At 43.4% G+C, this 13,549-nt stretch overlaps 1 protein-coding gene across 1 annotated transcript in view; it reads right to left on the bottom strand.

Annotated features, from left to right (window-relative positions):
• The window catches only part of LOC309545446 (lysozyme g-like), a 326,231-nt gene that overhangs the window by 24,412 nt on the left and 288,270 nt on the right, over positions 1–13,549 (bottom strand). The window lies entirely within an intron of this gene.

Genomic DNA, 13,549 nt, shown 5'->3' with positions numbered 1-13,549 from the left:
TGCCTTCCACTGCAGCTGCCAAAGTGGCCCGTTCCACAGGCTAATTCTCCACAGCTACTCCTTCAGTTGCCCCACCATCATGCACAGAGGAGTCACCTGAACTATTCGATCATATGTGTCAGTGACATGCTCCTGGAGGATACGCAGCAATTTAAAAGCTGTGATGTTGTTTCCAGGATTGATGAAGGGAATAACATGAGCCTAGAGAGAGGGGGTGACAACGACAACAACGGACAAGAGACCAGCAGTCATGTTGCCACAGCTGAACATATTGCCAAGTTTGCTCCAGTGACGAGGAGGGAGGGGATGATGAGGTCACTGACCATACTTGGGTGCCTGACAGGATAGAGGAGGAGGAGGAGGGGGAGGAGGAGGAGGAGGAGGGGGAGGATGAGGAGGATGCACAACTCCAACGAGGCAGGGACGTTACATTTCTTTCATGGCGCACTGGGTAACTCTGCTGGCAGCTGGGAAGGATGCAGGACAGGGTTCAGTCTTGCAGCTTGTTTTGCCTCCAAAAAGCTGGTGCTGGTTCTGCCACATCTGGCTACTCCTCCACCACCACATCTTCCTCCATGTCCTCTTCTGCACAATTCTCCTCTTCAGCAGTAGTGCTTCCTAAGCATTCAAGGGACTACGCAAGCAGTCAGGCTAAAAGATGTCATGCTGTGCTTCAGTTGGTCTTTCTAGGGGATAGGAGTCACACCGGAGAAGAGATTCTGTCAGCTCTGCAAGGGCAGGCTCAGAGATGGTTGACGCCATGACAGCTTGAGCCAGGAATGGTTGTATGCGACAATGGCACCAACCTTCTCTCCGCCCTCCGACAGGGACACTTCACACATGTTCCATGCTTGGCACATGTTCTGAATCTGGTGGTGCAGCGTTTCTTGAGCAGATACCCGGGCTTCCAAGATCTCCTGAGGCAGGCCAGGAAAGTCTGTGGCCATTTCCACTGTTCGTTCAATGCCAGTGCTCGCTTATCTGACATTCAACGGGAATTCAACCTGCCCGCCAACCGCCTCATTTGTGACATGCCCACCAGGTGTAACTCAATGCTGGCAATGCTACAGTGGCTGCACACGCAGCAGAGGGCCATCAATGAGTACCTGTGTGAGTATGGCGAGAGGACAGGGTCAGGGGAGCTTGGCTTTTTTTTTTGCCACACCAGTGGCTTTTGATTAAGGATGCATGCATCGTCCTGTCACCATTTGAGGAGGCCACTCGGATGGTGAGCCGGGACGATGCATGCATCAGTGACACTATCCCGCTAGTCTACCTGCTAGAGCACACACTGCGTGGAATCATGGACAGGGCACTTGAGGCAGAACAGCGGCAGGAAGAGGAGGACTTCCTTTCCTCGCAAGGCCCCCTTTATGCAGATATCATTCCTACAGGGCCACAAAACACACAGGAGGAAGAGGAGGAGGAGGATGAGGATTTCGGCAGTATAGATGTAGAGGAAGAGGATAGGATACAGCAGTCTTCAAGGGATGGTTTTGATTCCCCAGAAACCCCAGGAGTTGTACTTGGTTGGGGAGAGGTTGCTCCTGCTGACAATGTCATCCTTAGTGACCCAGAGGACTCAGAAGCTCATGCCTCCTCCAACTTATGTTGCATGGGCTCCCTGATTCTGCAAAGCCTGCAAAAGGACCAGAGGATTCGTGTTATCAAGGAGAGGAATAATTACTGGTTGGCAACCCTTCTTGATCCATGTTACAAGGGTAAAGTTGCAGAGCTCATCCTGCCTTCGCAGAGGGAGCAGAGGATGAAACATCTTGAGGAGGCCTTGAAAAAAAAATTGTGTACCGCCTTTCCAGACACTGGGAGGTCAACAGCGGTGGAGAAGGCGGCCGTCTGACCGATGCCTTTAAACAGTTCTTTTGTCCTCAGTTGCACCCAGGGCTGTTAGGTTTAAGCAACCATCTCCAGCATCTCCATCATATGGTGTATGATTATCTACGCACAAGAGCAGACTTGGAGACATTTCCAGCTGCGCATCCACTGGCTTACTGGGTCTTGAGGATGCACCACTGGCCAGAACTTGCTCAATATGCAATGGAGCAACTGGCCTGTCCTGCTTCCAGCGTGCTTTCCGAACGGACGTTCAGTGCCGCTGGAGGATTTGTGACGGACAAAAGAGTGCGTCTGTCAACAGACTCTGTTGAACAGCTGACTTTCATCAAAATGAACCAGTCCTGGATAAACAAGAGCTATCAGGCCCCTGATGCTGATGTAACAGATTGAATTTGCTAGGGGTCTGCCATCCCTTGAAGACTGCATATGCTGCCTATCCTATTCCTCTACCTTTATTCTGCTAGCTTCCAACAATGTTTTTGGTTTAGGTCACTACCAACCCCCAAGGCCTAATTTTTCTGCACTCATATGACCGGTGCATACAATTTAAATGTCGTATGTCACTTTTAACAGCAGGCCCTGTCCCTGTGCCCTGCTAACTGTGAGGGGTTATGGTGTTCCGGCACCACCTTCCACAAAGTCCCAATTTTTGGCACTTGTGTAGCACATGCGATTTCAAATTTGCATGGCATTCTTACCAGCAGGTTCCATTCTTGCACCAAGCAAGAGTAACTGTGAAGCCTTGGATACGGTGCTCAGGCACCACCTTCCACAAAGGCCCAATTTTTGGCTCTTGTATAGCACATACAAATTCAAATTTGCATGGAATTCTTACCAGCAGGTCTCATTCCTGCACCCAGCAAGAGTAACTGCCAGGCCTTGGTTACAGTGTTCAGGCACCACCTTCCACAAAGGCCCAATTTTTGGAAATTGTATAGCATATGTGATTTCAAATTTGCATGGCATTCTTACCAGCAGGTCCCATTCCTGCACCAAGCAAGAGTAACTGCGAGGCCTTGGTTATGGTGTTCAGACGCCACCTTCCGCAAAGGCCCAATTTTTGGCACTTGTATAGCACATGTGATTTAAAATTTGCATGGAATTCTTACCAGAAGGTCTCATTCCTGCACCAAGCAAGAGTAACTGCGAGGCCTCGGTTACGGTGTTCAGGCACCACCTTCCGCAAAGGCCCAATTTTTGGCACTTGTATAGCACATGTATGTAGCACCACCCCTGCAGGAGCTGCTGATTAGATTATTGGGTCTACGTCTTGCCTAACAACCCACAGAATTGGCTCCAACCCCCCCTAGGAACAACTGACCCAGAATAGGACTGGAATACCAAATGGCTACACAGATTGGAATATAACACTTCAATAAATAATAATGACCTGTTACCTCTCTCCAGCTGCAGTCTTTCTGGATAACACAATGTGACCACACACAAGCTTGCTTTTAAACAGGAAAATGATTTACTGTAAATCATATAAACAGTTTCGATACAGTAAAATATGACTTCGTAAAAGGATATACTGATCAATTAATCAAAGATCAGATAAATACTGTGATATCACTCCCCAAGGGCACAATTACTTCAGGAAATGTCTCAGAGCCTATAGGGCCACCATCTTAACCACTTTACCACCGGAGGATTTTCCTGCTAAAAGACCAGGGGTTATTTTGCGATTTTTTACTGCGTGACTTTAACGGACAATCGTGCGGTCGTGCGACGCTGTACCTAAACGAATTTCACGTCCTTTTTTTCCCACAAACAGAGCTTTCTTTTGGTGGTATTTGATCACCTGTGCGATTTTTTGATCACGCGCTATAAACAAAAAAAGAGCTTAATTTTTGCAAAAACAACAATATTTTTCACTTTTTTTTATATGAAATTCCCCCCAAAAAAAATGTAAAAATCAAAATTTTTTAAAATTTTCGGCCAATTTGTTTTACGCTACCTATGTTTGGTAAAAAAAAAAAATCGCAAAAAGCGTATTTTGATTGGTTTGCGCAAAAGTTATTGCGTTTACTAACAAAGGGAAAGATTTTTGTCATTTTTGGTGTTTTTTTTTTTAACGAGTAATGGCGGCGATCTGCGATTTTTTTTGCGGTACTGCGACATTGCGGCGGACAGATCGGACCCTTGACTGACATTTTTGACACTTTTGGGGGTACCAGTGACATTACTGCAGTAATCAGTGCTATATATATGCACTGTTACTGCAAAAATGACACTGGCAGGGAAGGGGTTAACAGTATTGGACAGGGAGGGGTTAAGTGTGTTCTAGGGGCGTGTTTCTAACTGTGCAGGGACAGGTCTACTAGTGTAAAAACAAAGATCAACAGTTCTACATAGTAGAACTGTTTGATCTTCACTTTTACACAGGGAGAACTGACAGGCGGATTGTTTACACAAGCCGCTCTGTCTTTCTCCCGCTGTACCGGCGATCGTAGTGTGACCGGCAGACATCGGGTCCGCCAGTCACACTCCCGCACTCCTCCGTGAACGAGCCGAGGCGGGCGCGCGCCTCAGCGGGCGCGCGCCCGCCCGCTATTGGCTCTGGAAGGAGTGACAGGCGAGCGACGTAGACCTACGTCACTCTGCCTGGCCGGGGCCGACTGCCGCAGTAAATATACTGTGCGCAGTCGGCAAGCGGTTAATCACTATTATACTTTTGGAAATGAGGCTCGGCATTCAATTAGACACAGTACCAGACAGACAGACCTATCTGAGTCCCACATGCGGTTCCGCTGTTTCTTCTCTATATCTTCGCTAGCAACGTTGGTGCACTCGCGATTTGTAATCCACATTGAGGATGGATGATCAATAGAGGGAATGGCAGCAAACAGTTAGTAATCACCGTGGGGTGTCTGTGCAGGTTTGGCGGTAAAACTTCTGTAGGAGATGTACTGGGCCACCCGGTATATTGCCTTCTACTACTCTAAGGCTAACCCTGACTAAAGTTACTTCTTTGATAGATAGAGTCAGTTTTTGGGCAGGTGCCCTCTCACCAACAGAACTGGTTCCCAAGAACTCCCCGCTGCTGTCTCAGTCTCCGGCCTCTGTAACCAGTCACGCTAGGTATTGGTGGTGGATGACTCTGGTCTCTGCAAAACATCGATGGGACCTCCAGGAAGGGTCTTCTTCTGAAGATGAAACACTGCAACTTAGTCACTTCAGGCCCAGGAGTTTTGGCCTAGCATGCAGCATCAGCCCACAGCGCTGGCTTCCTGCTTGTCTCACAGTGTCGGCCCAAGAGAGTGAGCCTGGCTCCTCCCTTCCTTTATAAAGCTTCCCCCAGAAGGCTGTGCGGTTAAGCAGTGCACCCTGGTACTCCAAGAGAATTATGGATGATGTAGTCTGTTAAACTCCCTGACAGAAAATCACAGAGCAGCTGCAATGTGTCATTTTGGCCATTGGAGCCGAGTTCCTTCCAAATGTCAAACAGTCATCTTTATGCATATTGTAGAAGGGGAAACCCCGCTATATGTAATTTAAAATTTGCATGGCATTCTTACCTGCGGGTCCCATTCCTGCACCAAACAAGAGTAACTGCGAGGCCTTGGTTACGGTGTTCAGGCACCACCTTCCACAAAGGCCCAATTTTTGGCACTTGTTTAGCACATGTGATTTCAAATTTGCATGGCATTCTTACCAGCAGGTCCCATTCCTGCACCAAGCAAGAGTAACTGTGAGGCCTTGGTTACGGTGTTCAGGCACCACCTTCCACAAAGGCCCAATTTTTGGCACTTGTATAGCACATGCGATTTGAAATTTGCATGGCATTCTTACCAGCAGGTCCCATTCCTGCACCCAGCAAGAGTAACTGCGAGGCCTTGGTTACGGTGTTCAGGCACCATCTTCCACAAAGGCCCAATTTTTGGCACTTGTATGGCACATGCGATTTCAAATTTGCATGGAATTCTTACCAGCAGGTCCCATTCCTGCACCCAGCAAGAGTAACTGCGAGGGGTTACGTTGTTCAGGCACCATCAACAACCAAGGCCCAATTTTTCTGCACCTGTATGACAAGTACATGCGATTTGAAACTTGTATGTATATTTGTATATATATGATATTTTTTTGCTTTAGAAATGTCAGTATAGCTGCAGCAGGCTACATACATCGTAGAGATGCACTACTTTACAGGCACATTCAGGGGACCCCCTAGGCATGATATTTGAAGGAATTTTTCATTTTTATGGTTTCACTTTAAGCCTCATTAAAATCAGTAAATCAGTGCTCTTTTTAAAAACGATCGTTTTTAAAAAACGTTTTTTCATTGCTACATGTTCCCCAGATCAGGACCTGGACACCCATACACTTTTTTGGGGCAATAACTTCAATTTAAGGCTTCAAAATGAGGCAGTTTGATTTTCAAGGTGCGAATCTCATAGACTTCAATGGGGGTTTGTTTGTTTGAACAAACTTTTCCTCTGTTCGCAGTGTTCTGTGCGAACCAAACCGGGGGGTGTTCGGGTCATCACTACTCACCGGTTGGATCCCATGTCGCAGAAGTGTGAACCAAGCCTAGGGCAGGAAACTTTTTTAAAGTCCAAGCGACTTGTGTAGTATCAGTTTGGATAGCTCTCCTAGGGAAACATTGAATTTGTCATCCGACTTGGGGTTTCACAAGACGGATTCTATGTCACATCAGTATGTACCGAGCCTTAAGTAGAGGTGTGGTTTCTGGCTCAGCTGTTTACAATGAATGCATCTGATTCCTGGACATTGTTGGGAAATGTGGTAAAACCCAAATAAAAAGTTATTTCAAAATGATTTGCATAATTACTAAACATGTTATGACCTTCCACTTTCCACACCCACAGCCATTTGTTCACCGTTGTTACAAAAGTGCCTTCTTCTTCCTCCTTCACTAATCCAGCCATAGCAGGATTTTTTTTAATTGAATAACTTCTCAACCTAATTCTTTTACTGGTTTCTTTATAATGTCAGAATGGGTATCTGTGCTATCCACATCATACTGAAAAATACACCACTTCTGTCCTGCATGTAACTGAATGATGGGAAGAAAAGGCAAAGGGGGTATCTGTCTTTGGAGTATCTGTTAGTTTTAAGTAGAGTGCATCCTAGAAAATAGATACAAATATAGATAGATACTGTAGATACTTTCAATTGTGGAATACTATAGAACAACTTTCTCACTTGTGCGACCTACTTGTGAGACCCAAAGTCGCAGAAATGTAAAGTATCTCTATGACAGCCATTCCAATTAACACTACTGAAGTCTCTGCGACTTCAGAAAAGGTTCCTGCACTACTCTGATCCAAATTTAACAACACGGCTTCAATGCCAAAGTGGGATTCCAAAGTTGCACTAAAAATTGCGCAACTTCGGAATCGGCTAGTGTGAAAGGAGCCTTAACCAAACTTCACTTAGATAATAGCTGGCTGTGCGGACAGTCATGGATAACTTCAGCCACTGTCAACCTTTCATTGCAATGTATGGGCTGAACGGTTACAGCTCCAAACACACACCTGTCATTCCAGAATTCTCCATTTCTTGCTGCTGGAATTCGCAGGGTGTGCTAATGGCCTGTGTGAGTGTCACTTTACAGTTACATTTTCAGGACAAGCTTTCGAGCTTCTTCTAAGGTCTAAGCTGTGTAATAATACACAAAAGGTTCAACAAGTTGTTAAGACAAAATCTGTACAGATAACAATTTGTGAACATAAAATCAGTCAGACAAGGGATAGAAAGTGGGCTGTGAAATGTGAGGAAAGGCAGAAAAGTCCCAGAGGTGAGAAAGGTCATTGGACTACAATATTTGATAGTAATTCAGTCTGTTCTTTCATGTATAAAACACAAACGTCATTCATAGTTCAAAGGTTTTCCTTTCCTGAGTATTCTTTAACAACTTCATACTGAGCCAATTCTGGCACTCCGCTCCTACATATAAAAGCCATTATTTTTTTTTTTTTTACTAGAAAATTACTCAGAACCTCCCAAACATTATATATGTTTTTTAGCAGAGACCCTAGGGAATAAAATGGCGGTCATTGCAACTTTTTATGTCACACGGTATTGCGTAGCAGTTTTTCAAAAGCGTTTTTTTTTTCTTTTAAAAAAAAAACAGTTTCATAAATTAAAAAAAACAAAACACTAAAGTTAGCCTAATTTTTTTGTATAATGTGAAAGATGAGGTTATGCTGAGGAGTAAATAGATACTTAACATGTCACACTTTAAAATTACGCACACTCGTGGAATGACGCCAAACTTCGGTACTTAAAAATCTCCTTAGGCAACGCTTTAAAATTTATTACAGGTTATCTGTATAGAGTTACAGAAGAGGTCTTGAGCCAGAATTATTGCTCTGGCTCTAATGTTCGCACAAAACCTCATAAGTGTCCCAGACTTGCCACTTATGCAAGCCCCTGGGGCCGCAGAGCACGGCGATCTGTGATGAGTTCATTACCGATCAGGATAAAGGGCCAATGACAGCAGCTCTTTACCACGTGATTGCTGTGTCCAATCACATCATATTTTATGTTTTCCATTCATTTCAATGGAGGTGTTTTTGGTGGGTTTTTTGTTTTTCCCTGCACCAAGCATGACTTTAAAAACAGCAACCGACCAGTGCGAGGAGTTCCATAGGATTTAATTGTCATATGTTTTTCTTCCGTTTTTTTTTAAGCACAAATGGAAGAAAAATGTGTAAAAACATCCTAACCCTTTACATTACTGTGCACACCACCTGTTTAATCCCGTGCGATATGCAGGGACCCACATGGGATAGTACAAAGTGCCGCCTCTGCTGTGTTTCTTCCCCATCTTTTTATTTTGCAGGTTGCTACTGGTTATCCCTGGAGAAATCTCCCCCAGCAAAAGACTGCCTATTAGGCTATTTTGGCAGCATCCTGCTCGTGCCCTTTTTCTCACTATTTAAACCGGACCCTGCTTTCATGCTGTCAGCCACCTGAGGAGGAACCATCAGCACTCTTCTGTGCTGCACGTCACTTCAACATCAATGCCCTGCTTCTCCAGCTGATTGAAAAAGTCGAGAGCTCCGGGGGAGAGGAATGGCTTAGGTGGTACTTGGCTGAAGAAAACCCTTACTGCTTATCATTCATCCCCAGCCTGTCGGATATGGAAGTGAATGGGAATTCACTGTCAGCCGGCTCCTTCTGCCCACCTATCACAAGAGGGAGAAGAAAGAATGCAGAGAAATTTTCAGCATTGTTTCAGCACTTATACACACATGCAGATTATCTGCAGACTTTTGTCTGCAGACTTACCTTTTCTATGTAGTGCAAGGGCCTGCCGGATTGCATACAAATTGAAAGTGTTTAGGTTTGACCTCATATTATATGGTTTTGGTAAGTCTGCAGACAAAAGTCTTCAGATAATCTGCACGTGTGTATGGGGCATTAGTATTGAGGGTTTGAATCCACCACACCTCATGTTTCAGCAAAATATGATGAAATATTTTTGGCATTTATATTAGTAGTGTCAATAACATGTTCTCTCTACGGGCGTATGGTACACCCAACATATTGCAAATTACAGGCACTACACTGAATTACATAAACCACTTACTTAGACTTACAATTATTATATTGTTTTATATTGTATTTAAAAAAGAAACTTCGACAAAAACAAAACGCAATATGTTGGATGTACCATACACCCGTTGAGAGTTAGGATCTTAGAACATCTTAATGACCCTACTAATATAAATTCCAAAAATATTTCAAATGTGTCTAAACATTACCGAGAAGTACACCATGGTAATTCTAACACCTTTTCTTTTCTTGGTGCTGAACAGGTAAAAAACCCCCAAGAGGAGGACATACCCATCATATTTTGCTTAAACGTGAGATGTGGTTGATTCATACCCTCAATACTAGAAAACCATATGGCTTGAATGATAGGATGGATATAAATCTTTTTTTAACATGAATCTCCTATTGCAACGTATTCATTGTCTTATTACACTGGTTAGAATAATATGGGAGACATGTTTTAAGTGTCCATGCTATATTCTCACATTTTTGCTGGGTTTCCTTTTTTCTGCATGTGTTTTTAGTTGATTTGATTGATTCTAATTAGGATATACCCCCTCTGCTGATGGTTTGTTTTGCTATAAATATTAATTTTTATATCAAGTATGTGTGCTTTAATGAAGGCTTTATAGCCGAAAACGCATCAGTATTATTCTGTATTTAATGTTAGCAAGAAACAAGCACATACTGGAAATATAAAAACACTTAACTTTAAGATAAATTTTAAAATTTCCAAGGATGAGGGCTGCTCTCCAAGACTTATGCCCCATACACACGTGCAGATTATCTGAAGACTTTTGTCTGCAGACTTACCAAAACCATATAATATGAGGTCACTTTCAATTTGTATGCAATCCGTCAGGCCCTTGCACTACATAGAAAAGGTAAGTCTGCAGACAAAAGTCTTCAGATAATCTGCACGTGTGTATGGGGCATTAGACTGAGAGGGAATATTGCCACTGATGAACACAGAACAGAAATGGGAATTCTTCAAAGCAACTGTATGTGAACACACTGCAAAGTATATTCCCATGGGCAATAAGTTTAAAAAGCTAAGAAAAAAACCTATGTGGCTCACATCCAAAGTAAAACAAAGCTATAAATAATAAGACAAGAGCTTTTAAAAAAATATAAAAATGGAACACTATCAACATTCAAATGTTACATAGAATATAACAGAATATGTAAAAAGGAAATAAAGGACGCAACAATTAAAAACGAGCGACAGATTCCAAAAGATGGTAGGACAAACTCTAAAAAATTCTTCAAATATATTAATAGTAAAATGGTCAGGTCTCAGCATGTAGGCCCTTTACTAAATAATCTGGAGTGGGTGACTAAGGACAAAGAAAAGGCATATTTATTAAATATAATATAAAAAAGCTGTGCTAAAAATTGAATAATGTAGAAACTGTGTATATATTAGGTGCAATAGTCCTTATAAAGTCCCATTGTAAAAATTAAGGAAAATAAGTGAAGCAAAAAAGTGCCCAAATATTCCGTATATAATACGTGCATCCAAACTGAAGTGCAGCTCTTCAATATAAGGATTGACACTGTATGTGCAAACTGCTTACCAGAAACAACTAATTTGAATGCCTGATTACATGATGAAAACTCTCCAGATTCACCGTATGACAAAGGATTGAGGAAGACGCTTTAGATGAATTCCGGCCTCAGGTGACACGATGCACTCAGTAGGCGTCAATCATGTACATATAAAAATAAAAAACTCATAGCGTGATACTGTATTAATAACAGAAGGTGCATGTACCACATACAGTGGGTACGGAAAGTATTCAGACCCCCTTAAATTTTTCACTCTTTGTTATATTGCAGCCATTTGCTAAAATCATTTAAGTTCATTCTTCTTCCTCATGAATGTACACATAGCACCCCATACTGACAGAAAAACACAGAATTGTTGACATTGTTGCAGATTTATTAAAAAAGAAAAACTGAAATATCACATGGTCCTAAGTATTCAGACCCTTTGCTGTGACACTCATATATTTAACTCAGGTGCTTTCCATTTCTTCTGATCATCCTTGAGATGGTTCTACACCTTCATTTGAGTCCAGCTGTGTTTGATTATACTGATTGGACTTGATTAGGAAAGCCACACACCTGTCTATATAAGACCTTCCAGATCACAATGCATGTCAGAGCAAATGAGAATCATGAGGTCAAAGGAACTGCCTGAAGAGCTCAGAGACAGAATTGTGGCAAGGCACAGATCTGGCCAAGGCTACAAAAAGATTTCTGCTGCACTTAAGGTTCCTAAGAGCACAGTGGCCTCCATAATCCTCAAATGGAAGACGTTTGGGACGACCAGAACCCTTCCTAGAGCTGGCCATCCGGCCAAACTGAGCTATCGGGGGAGAAGAGCCTTGGTGAGAGAGGTAAAGAAGAAACCAAAGATCACTGTGGCTGAGCTCCAGAGATGCAGTCAGGAGATGGGAGAAAGTTGTAGAAAGTCAACCATCACTGTAGCCCTCCACCAGTCGGGGCTTTATGGCAGAGTGGCCCGACGGAAGCCTCTCCTCAGTGTAAGACACATGAAAGCCTGCATGGAGTTTGCTAAAAAACACCTAAAGGACTCCAAGATGGTTAGAAATAAGATTCTCTGGTCTGATGAGACCAAAAATAGAACTTTTTGGCCTTAATTCTAAGTGGTATGTGTGGAGAAAACCAGGCACTGCTCATCACCTGTCCAATACAGTCCCAACAGTGAAGCATGGTGGTGGCAGCATCATGCTGTGGGGGTGTTTTTCAGCTGCAGGGACAGGACGACTGTTTGCAATCGAGGGAAAGATGAATGCGGCCAAGTACAGGGATATCCTGGACAAAAACCTTCTCCAGAGTGCTCTGGACCTCAGACTGGGCCGAAGGTTTACCTTCCAACAAGACAATGACCCTAAGCACACAGCTAAAATAACGAAGGAGTGGCTTCACAACAACTCCATGACTGTTCTTGAATGGCCCAGCCAGAGCCCTGACTTAAACCCAATTGAGCATCTCTGGAGAGACCTAAAAATGGCCGTCCACCAACGTTTACCATCCAACCTGACAGAACTGGAGAGGATCTGCAAGGAGGAATGGCAGAGGATCCCCAAATAAAGGTGTGAAAGACTTGTTGCATCTTTCCCAAAAAGACTCCTGGCTGTATTAGATCAAAAGGGGGCTTCTACTAAATACTGAGCAAAGGGTCTGAATACTTAGGACCATGTGATATTTCAGTTTTTCTTTTTTAATAAATCTGCAACAATGTCAACAATTCTGTGTTTTTCTGTCAGTATGGGGTGCTATGTGTACATTCATGAGGAAGAAGAATGAACTTAAATGATTTTAGCAAATGGCTGCAATATAACAAAGAGTGAAAAATTTAAGGGGGTCTGAATACTTTCCGTACCCACTGTATATTGCCACCTATATGTGTAGATTTAGAGAATAAGTGCTGAAGTGAGAAACAAAAGCCTCCACCGACACAACAGACTGCTTACCAAACACACATATGTTAGTAGCAAAAGAAAGATATATATCCAAATATCTGCCAAAGTTCAGTCATGCGCATGACCTCCACCCACATGTACAAACTGCTCACCAGATGCACAAATTTAGGTGCCAAATACCAGATGCCAGTTTGATAATATGAAGTAGCCAAAGAAAGGAGGGGGATATGGTCCAAGTTATAACAGACTTCAGTCCACAGCTGTGACCACCACTAACATACACAACTGCTTACCAGAAGTATACTTAAATGATGCAGACAGTAGATAGTGATCCCCTCAGGAGCATAGATATTGCAGGTCCCAACGGATTGACGTTTAACCTTGAAATTCTGACGAAACGTACGTCGGTCGCGGCGTGCTGACGTCACCAACACGAGACGTGAGGACGGGTGTTTAGAGCCGACCGGTCGGCGGCTTTATTTCAGCGCTTACCCTCTGCTGTTTGTTAGAGCCGGTTCACACTGCTGCGACCACTAAAGTCACTTCATAAGGCGCGACTTCTAGCGCGACTTCTAGCGCGACTTTTAGCGCGACTTAGCGTGACTTCGGCGCGTCTTAGCGTGACTTCAGAGTGACTTGTGAATTATTTTACGCGAGATGACTTTGTACGACTTTGTATTTGGCCAATCAGAATATGATGTGTTGTGACCTAATTTCCC

The sequence above is a fragment of the Pelophylax lessonae genome (genome assembly GCF_965119305.1).
Source record: "Pelophylax lessonae genome assembly, chromosome: 2".
Lineage (NCBI taxonomy): Eukaryota > Metazoa > Chordata > Amphibia > Anura > Ranidae > Pelophylax > Pelophylax lessonae.
The sequence above is the reverse complement of the archived record's forward strand: the minus strand, read 5'-3'. Positions and strand labels throughout refer to the sequence as shown.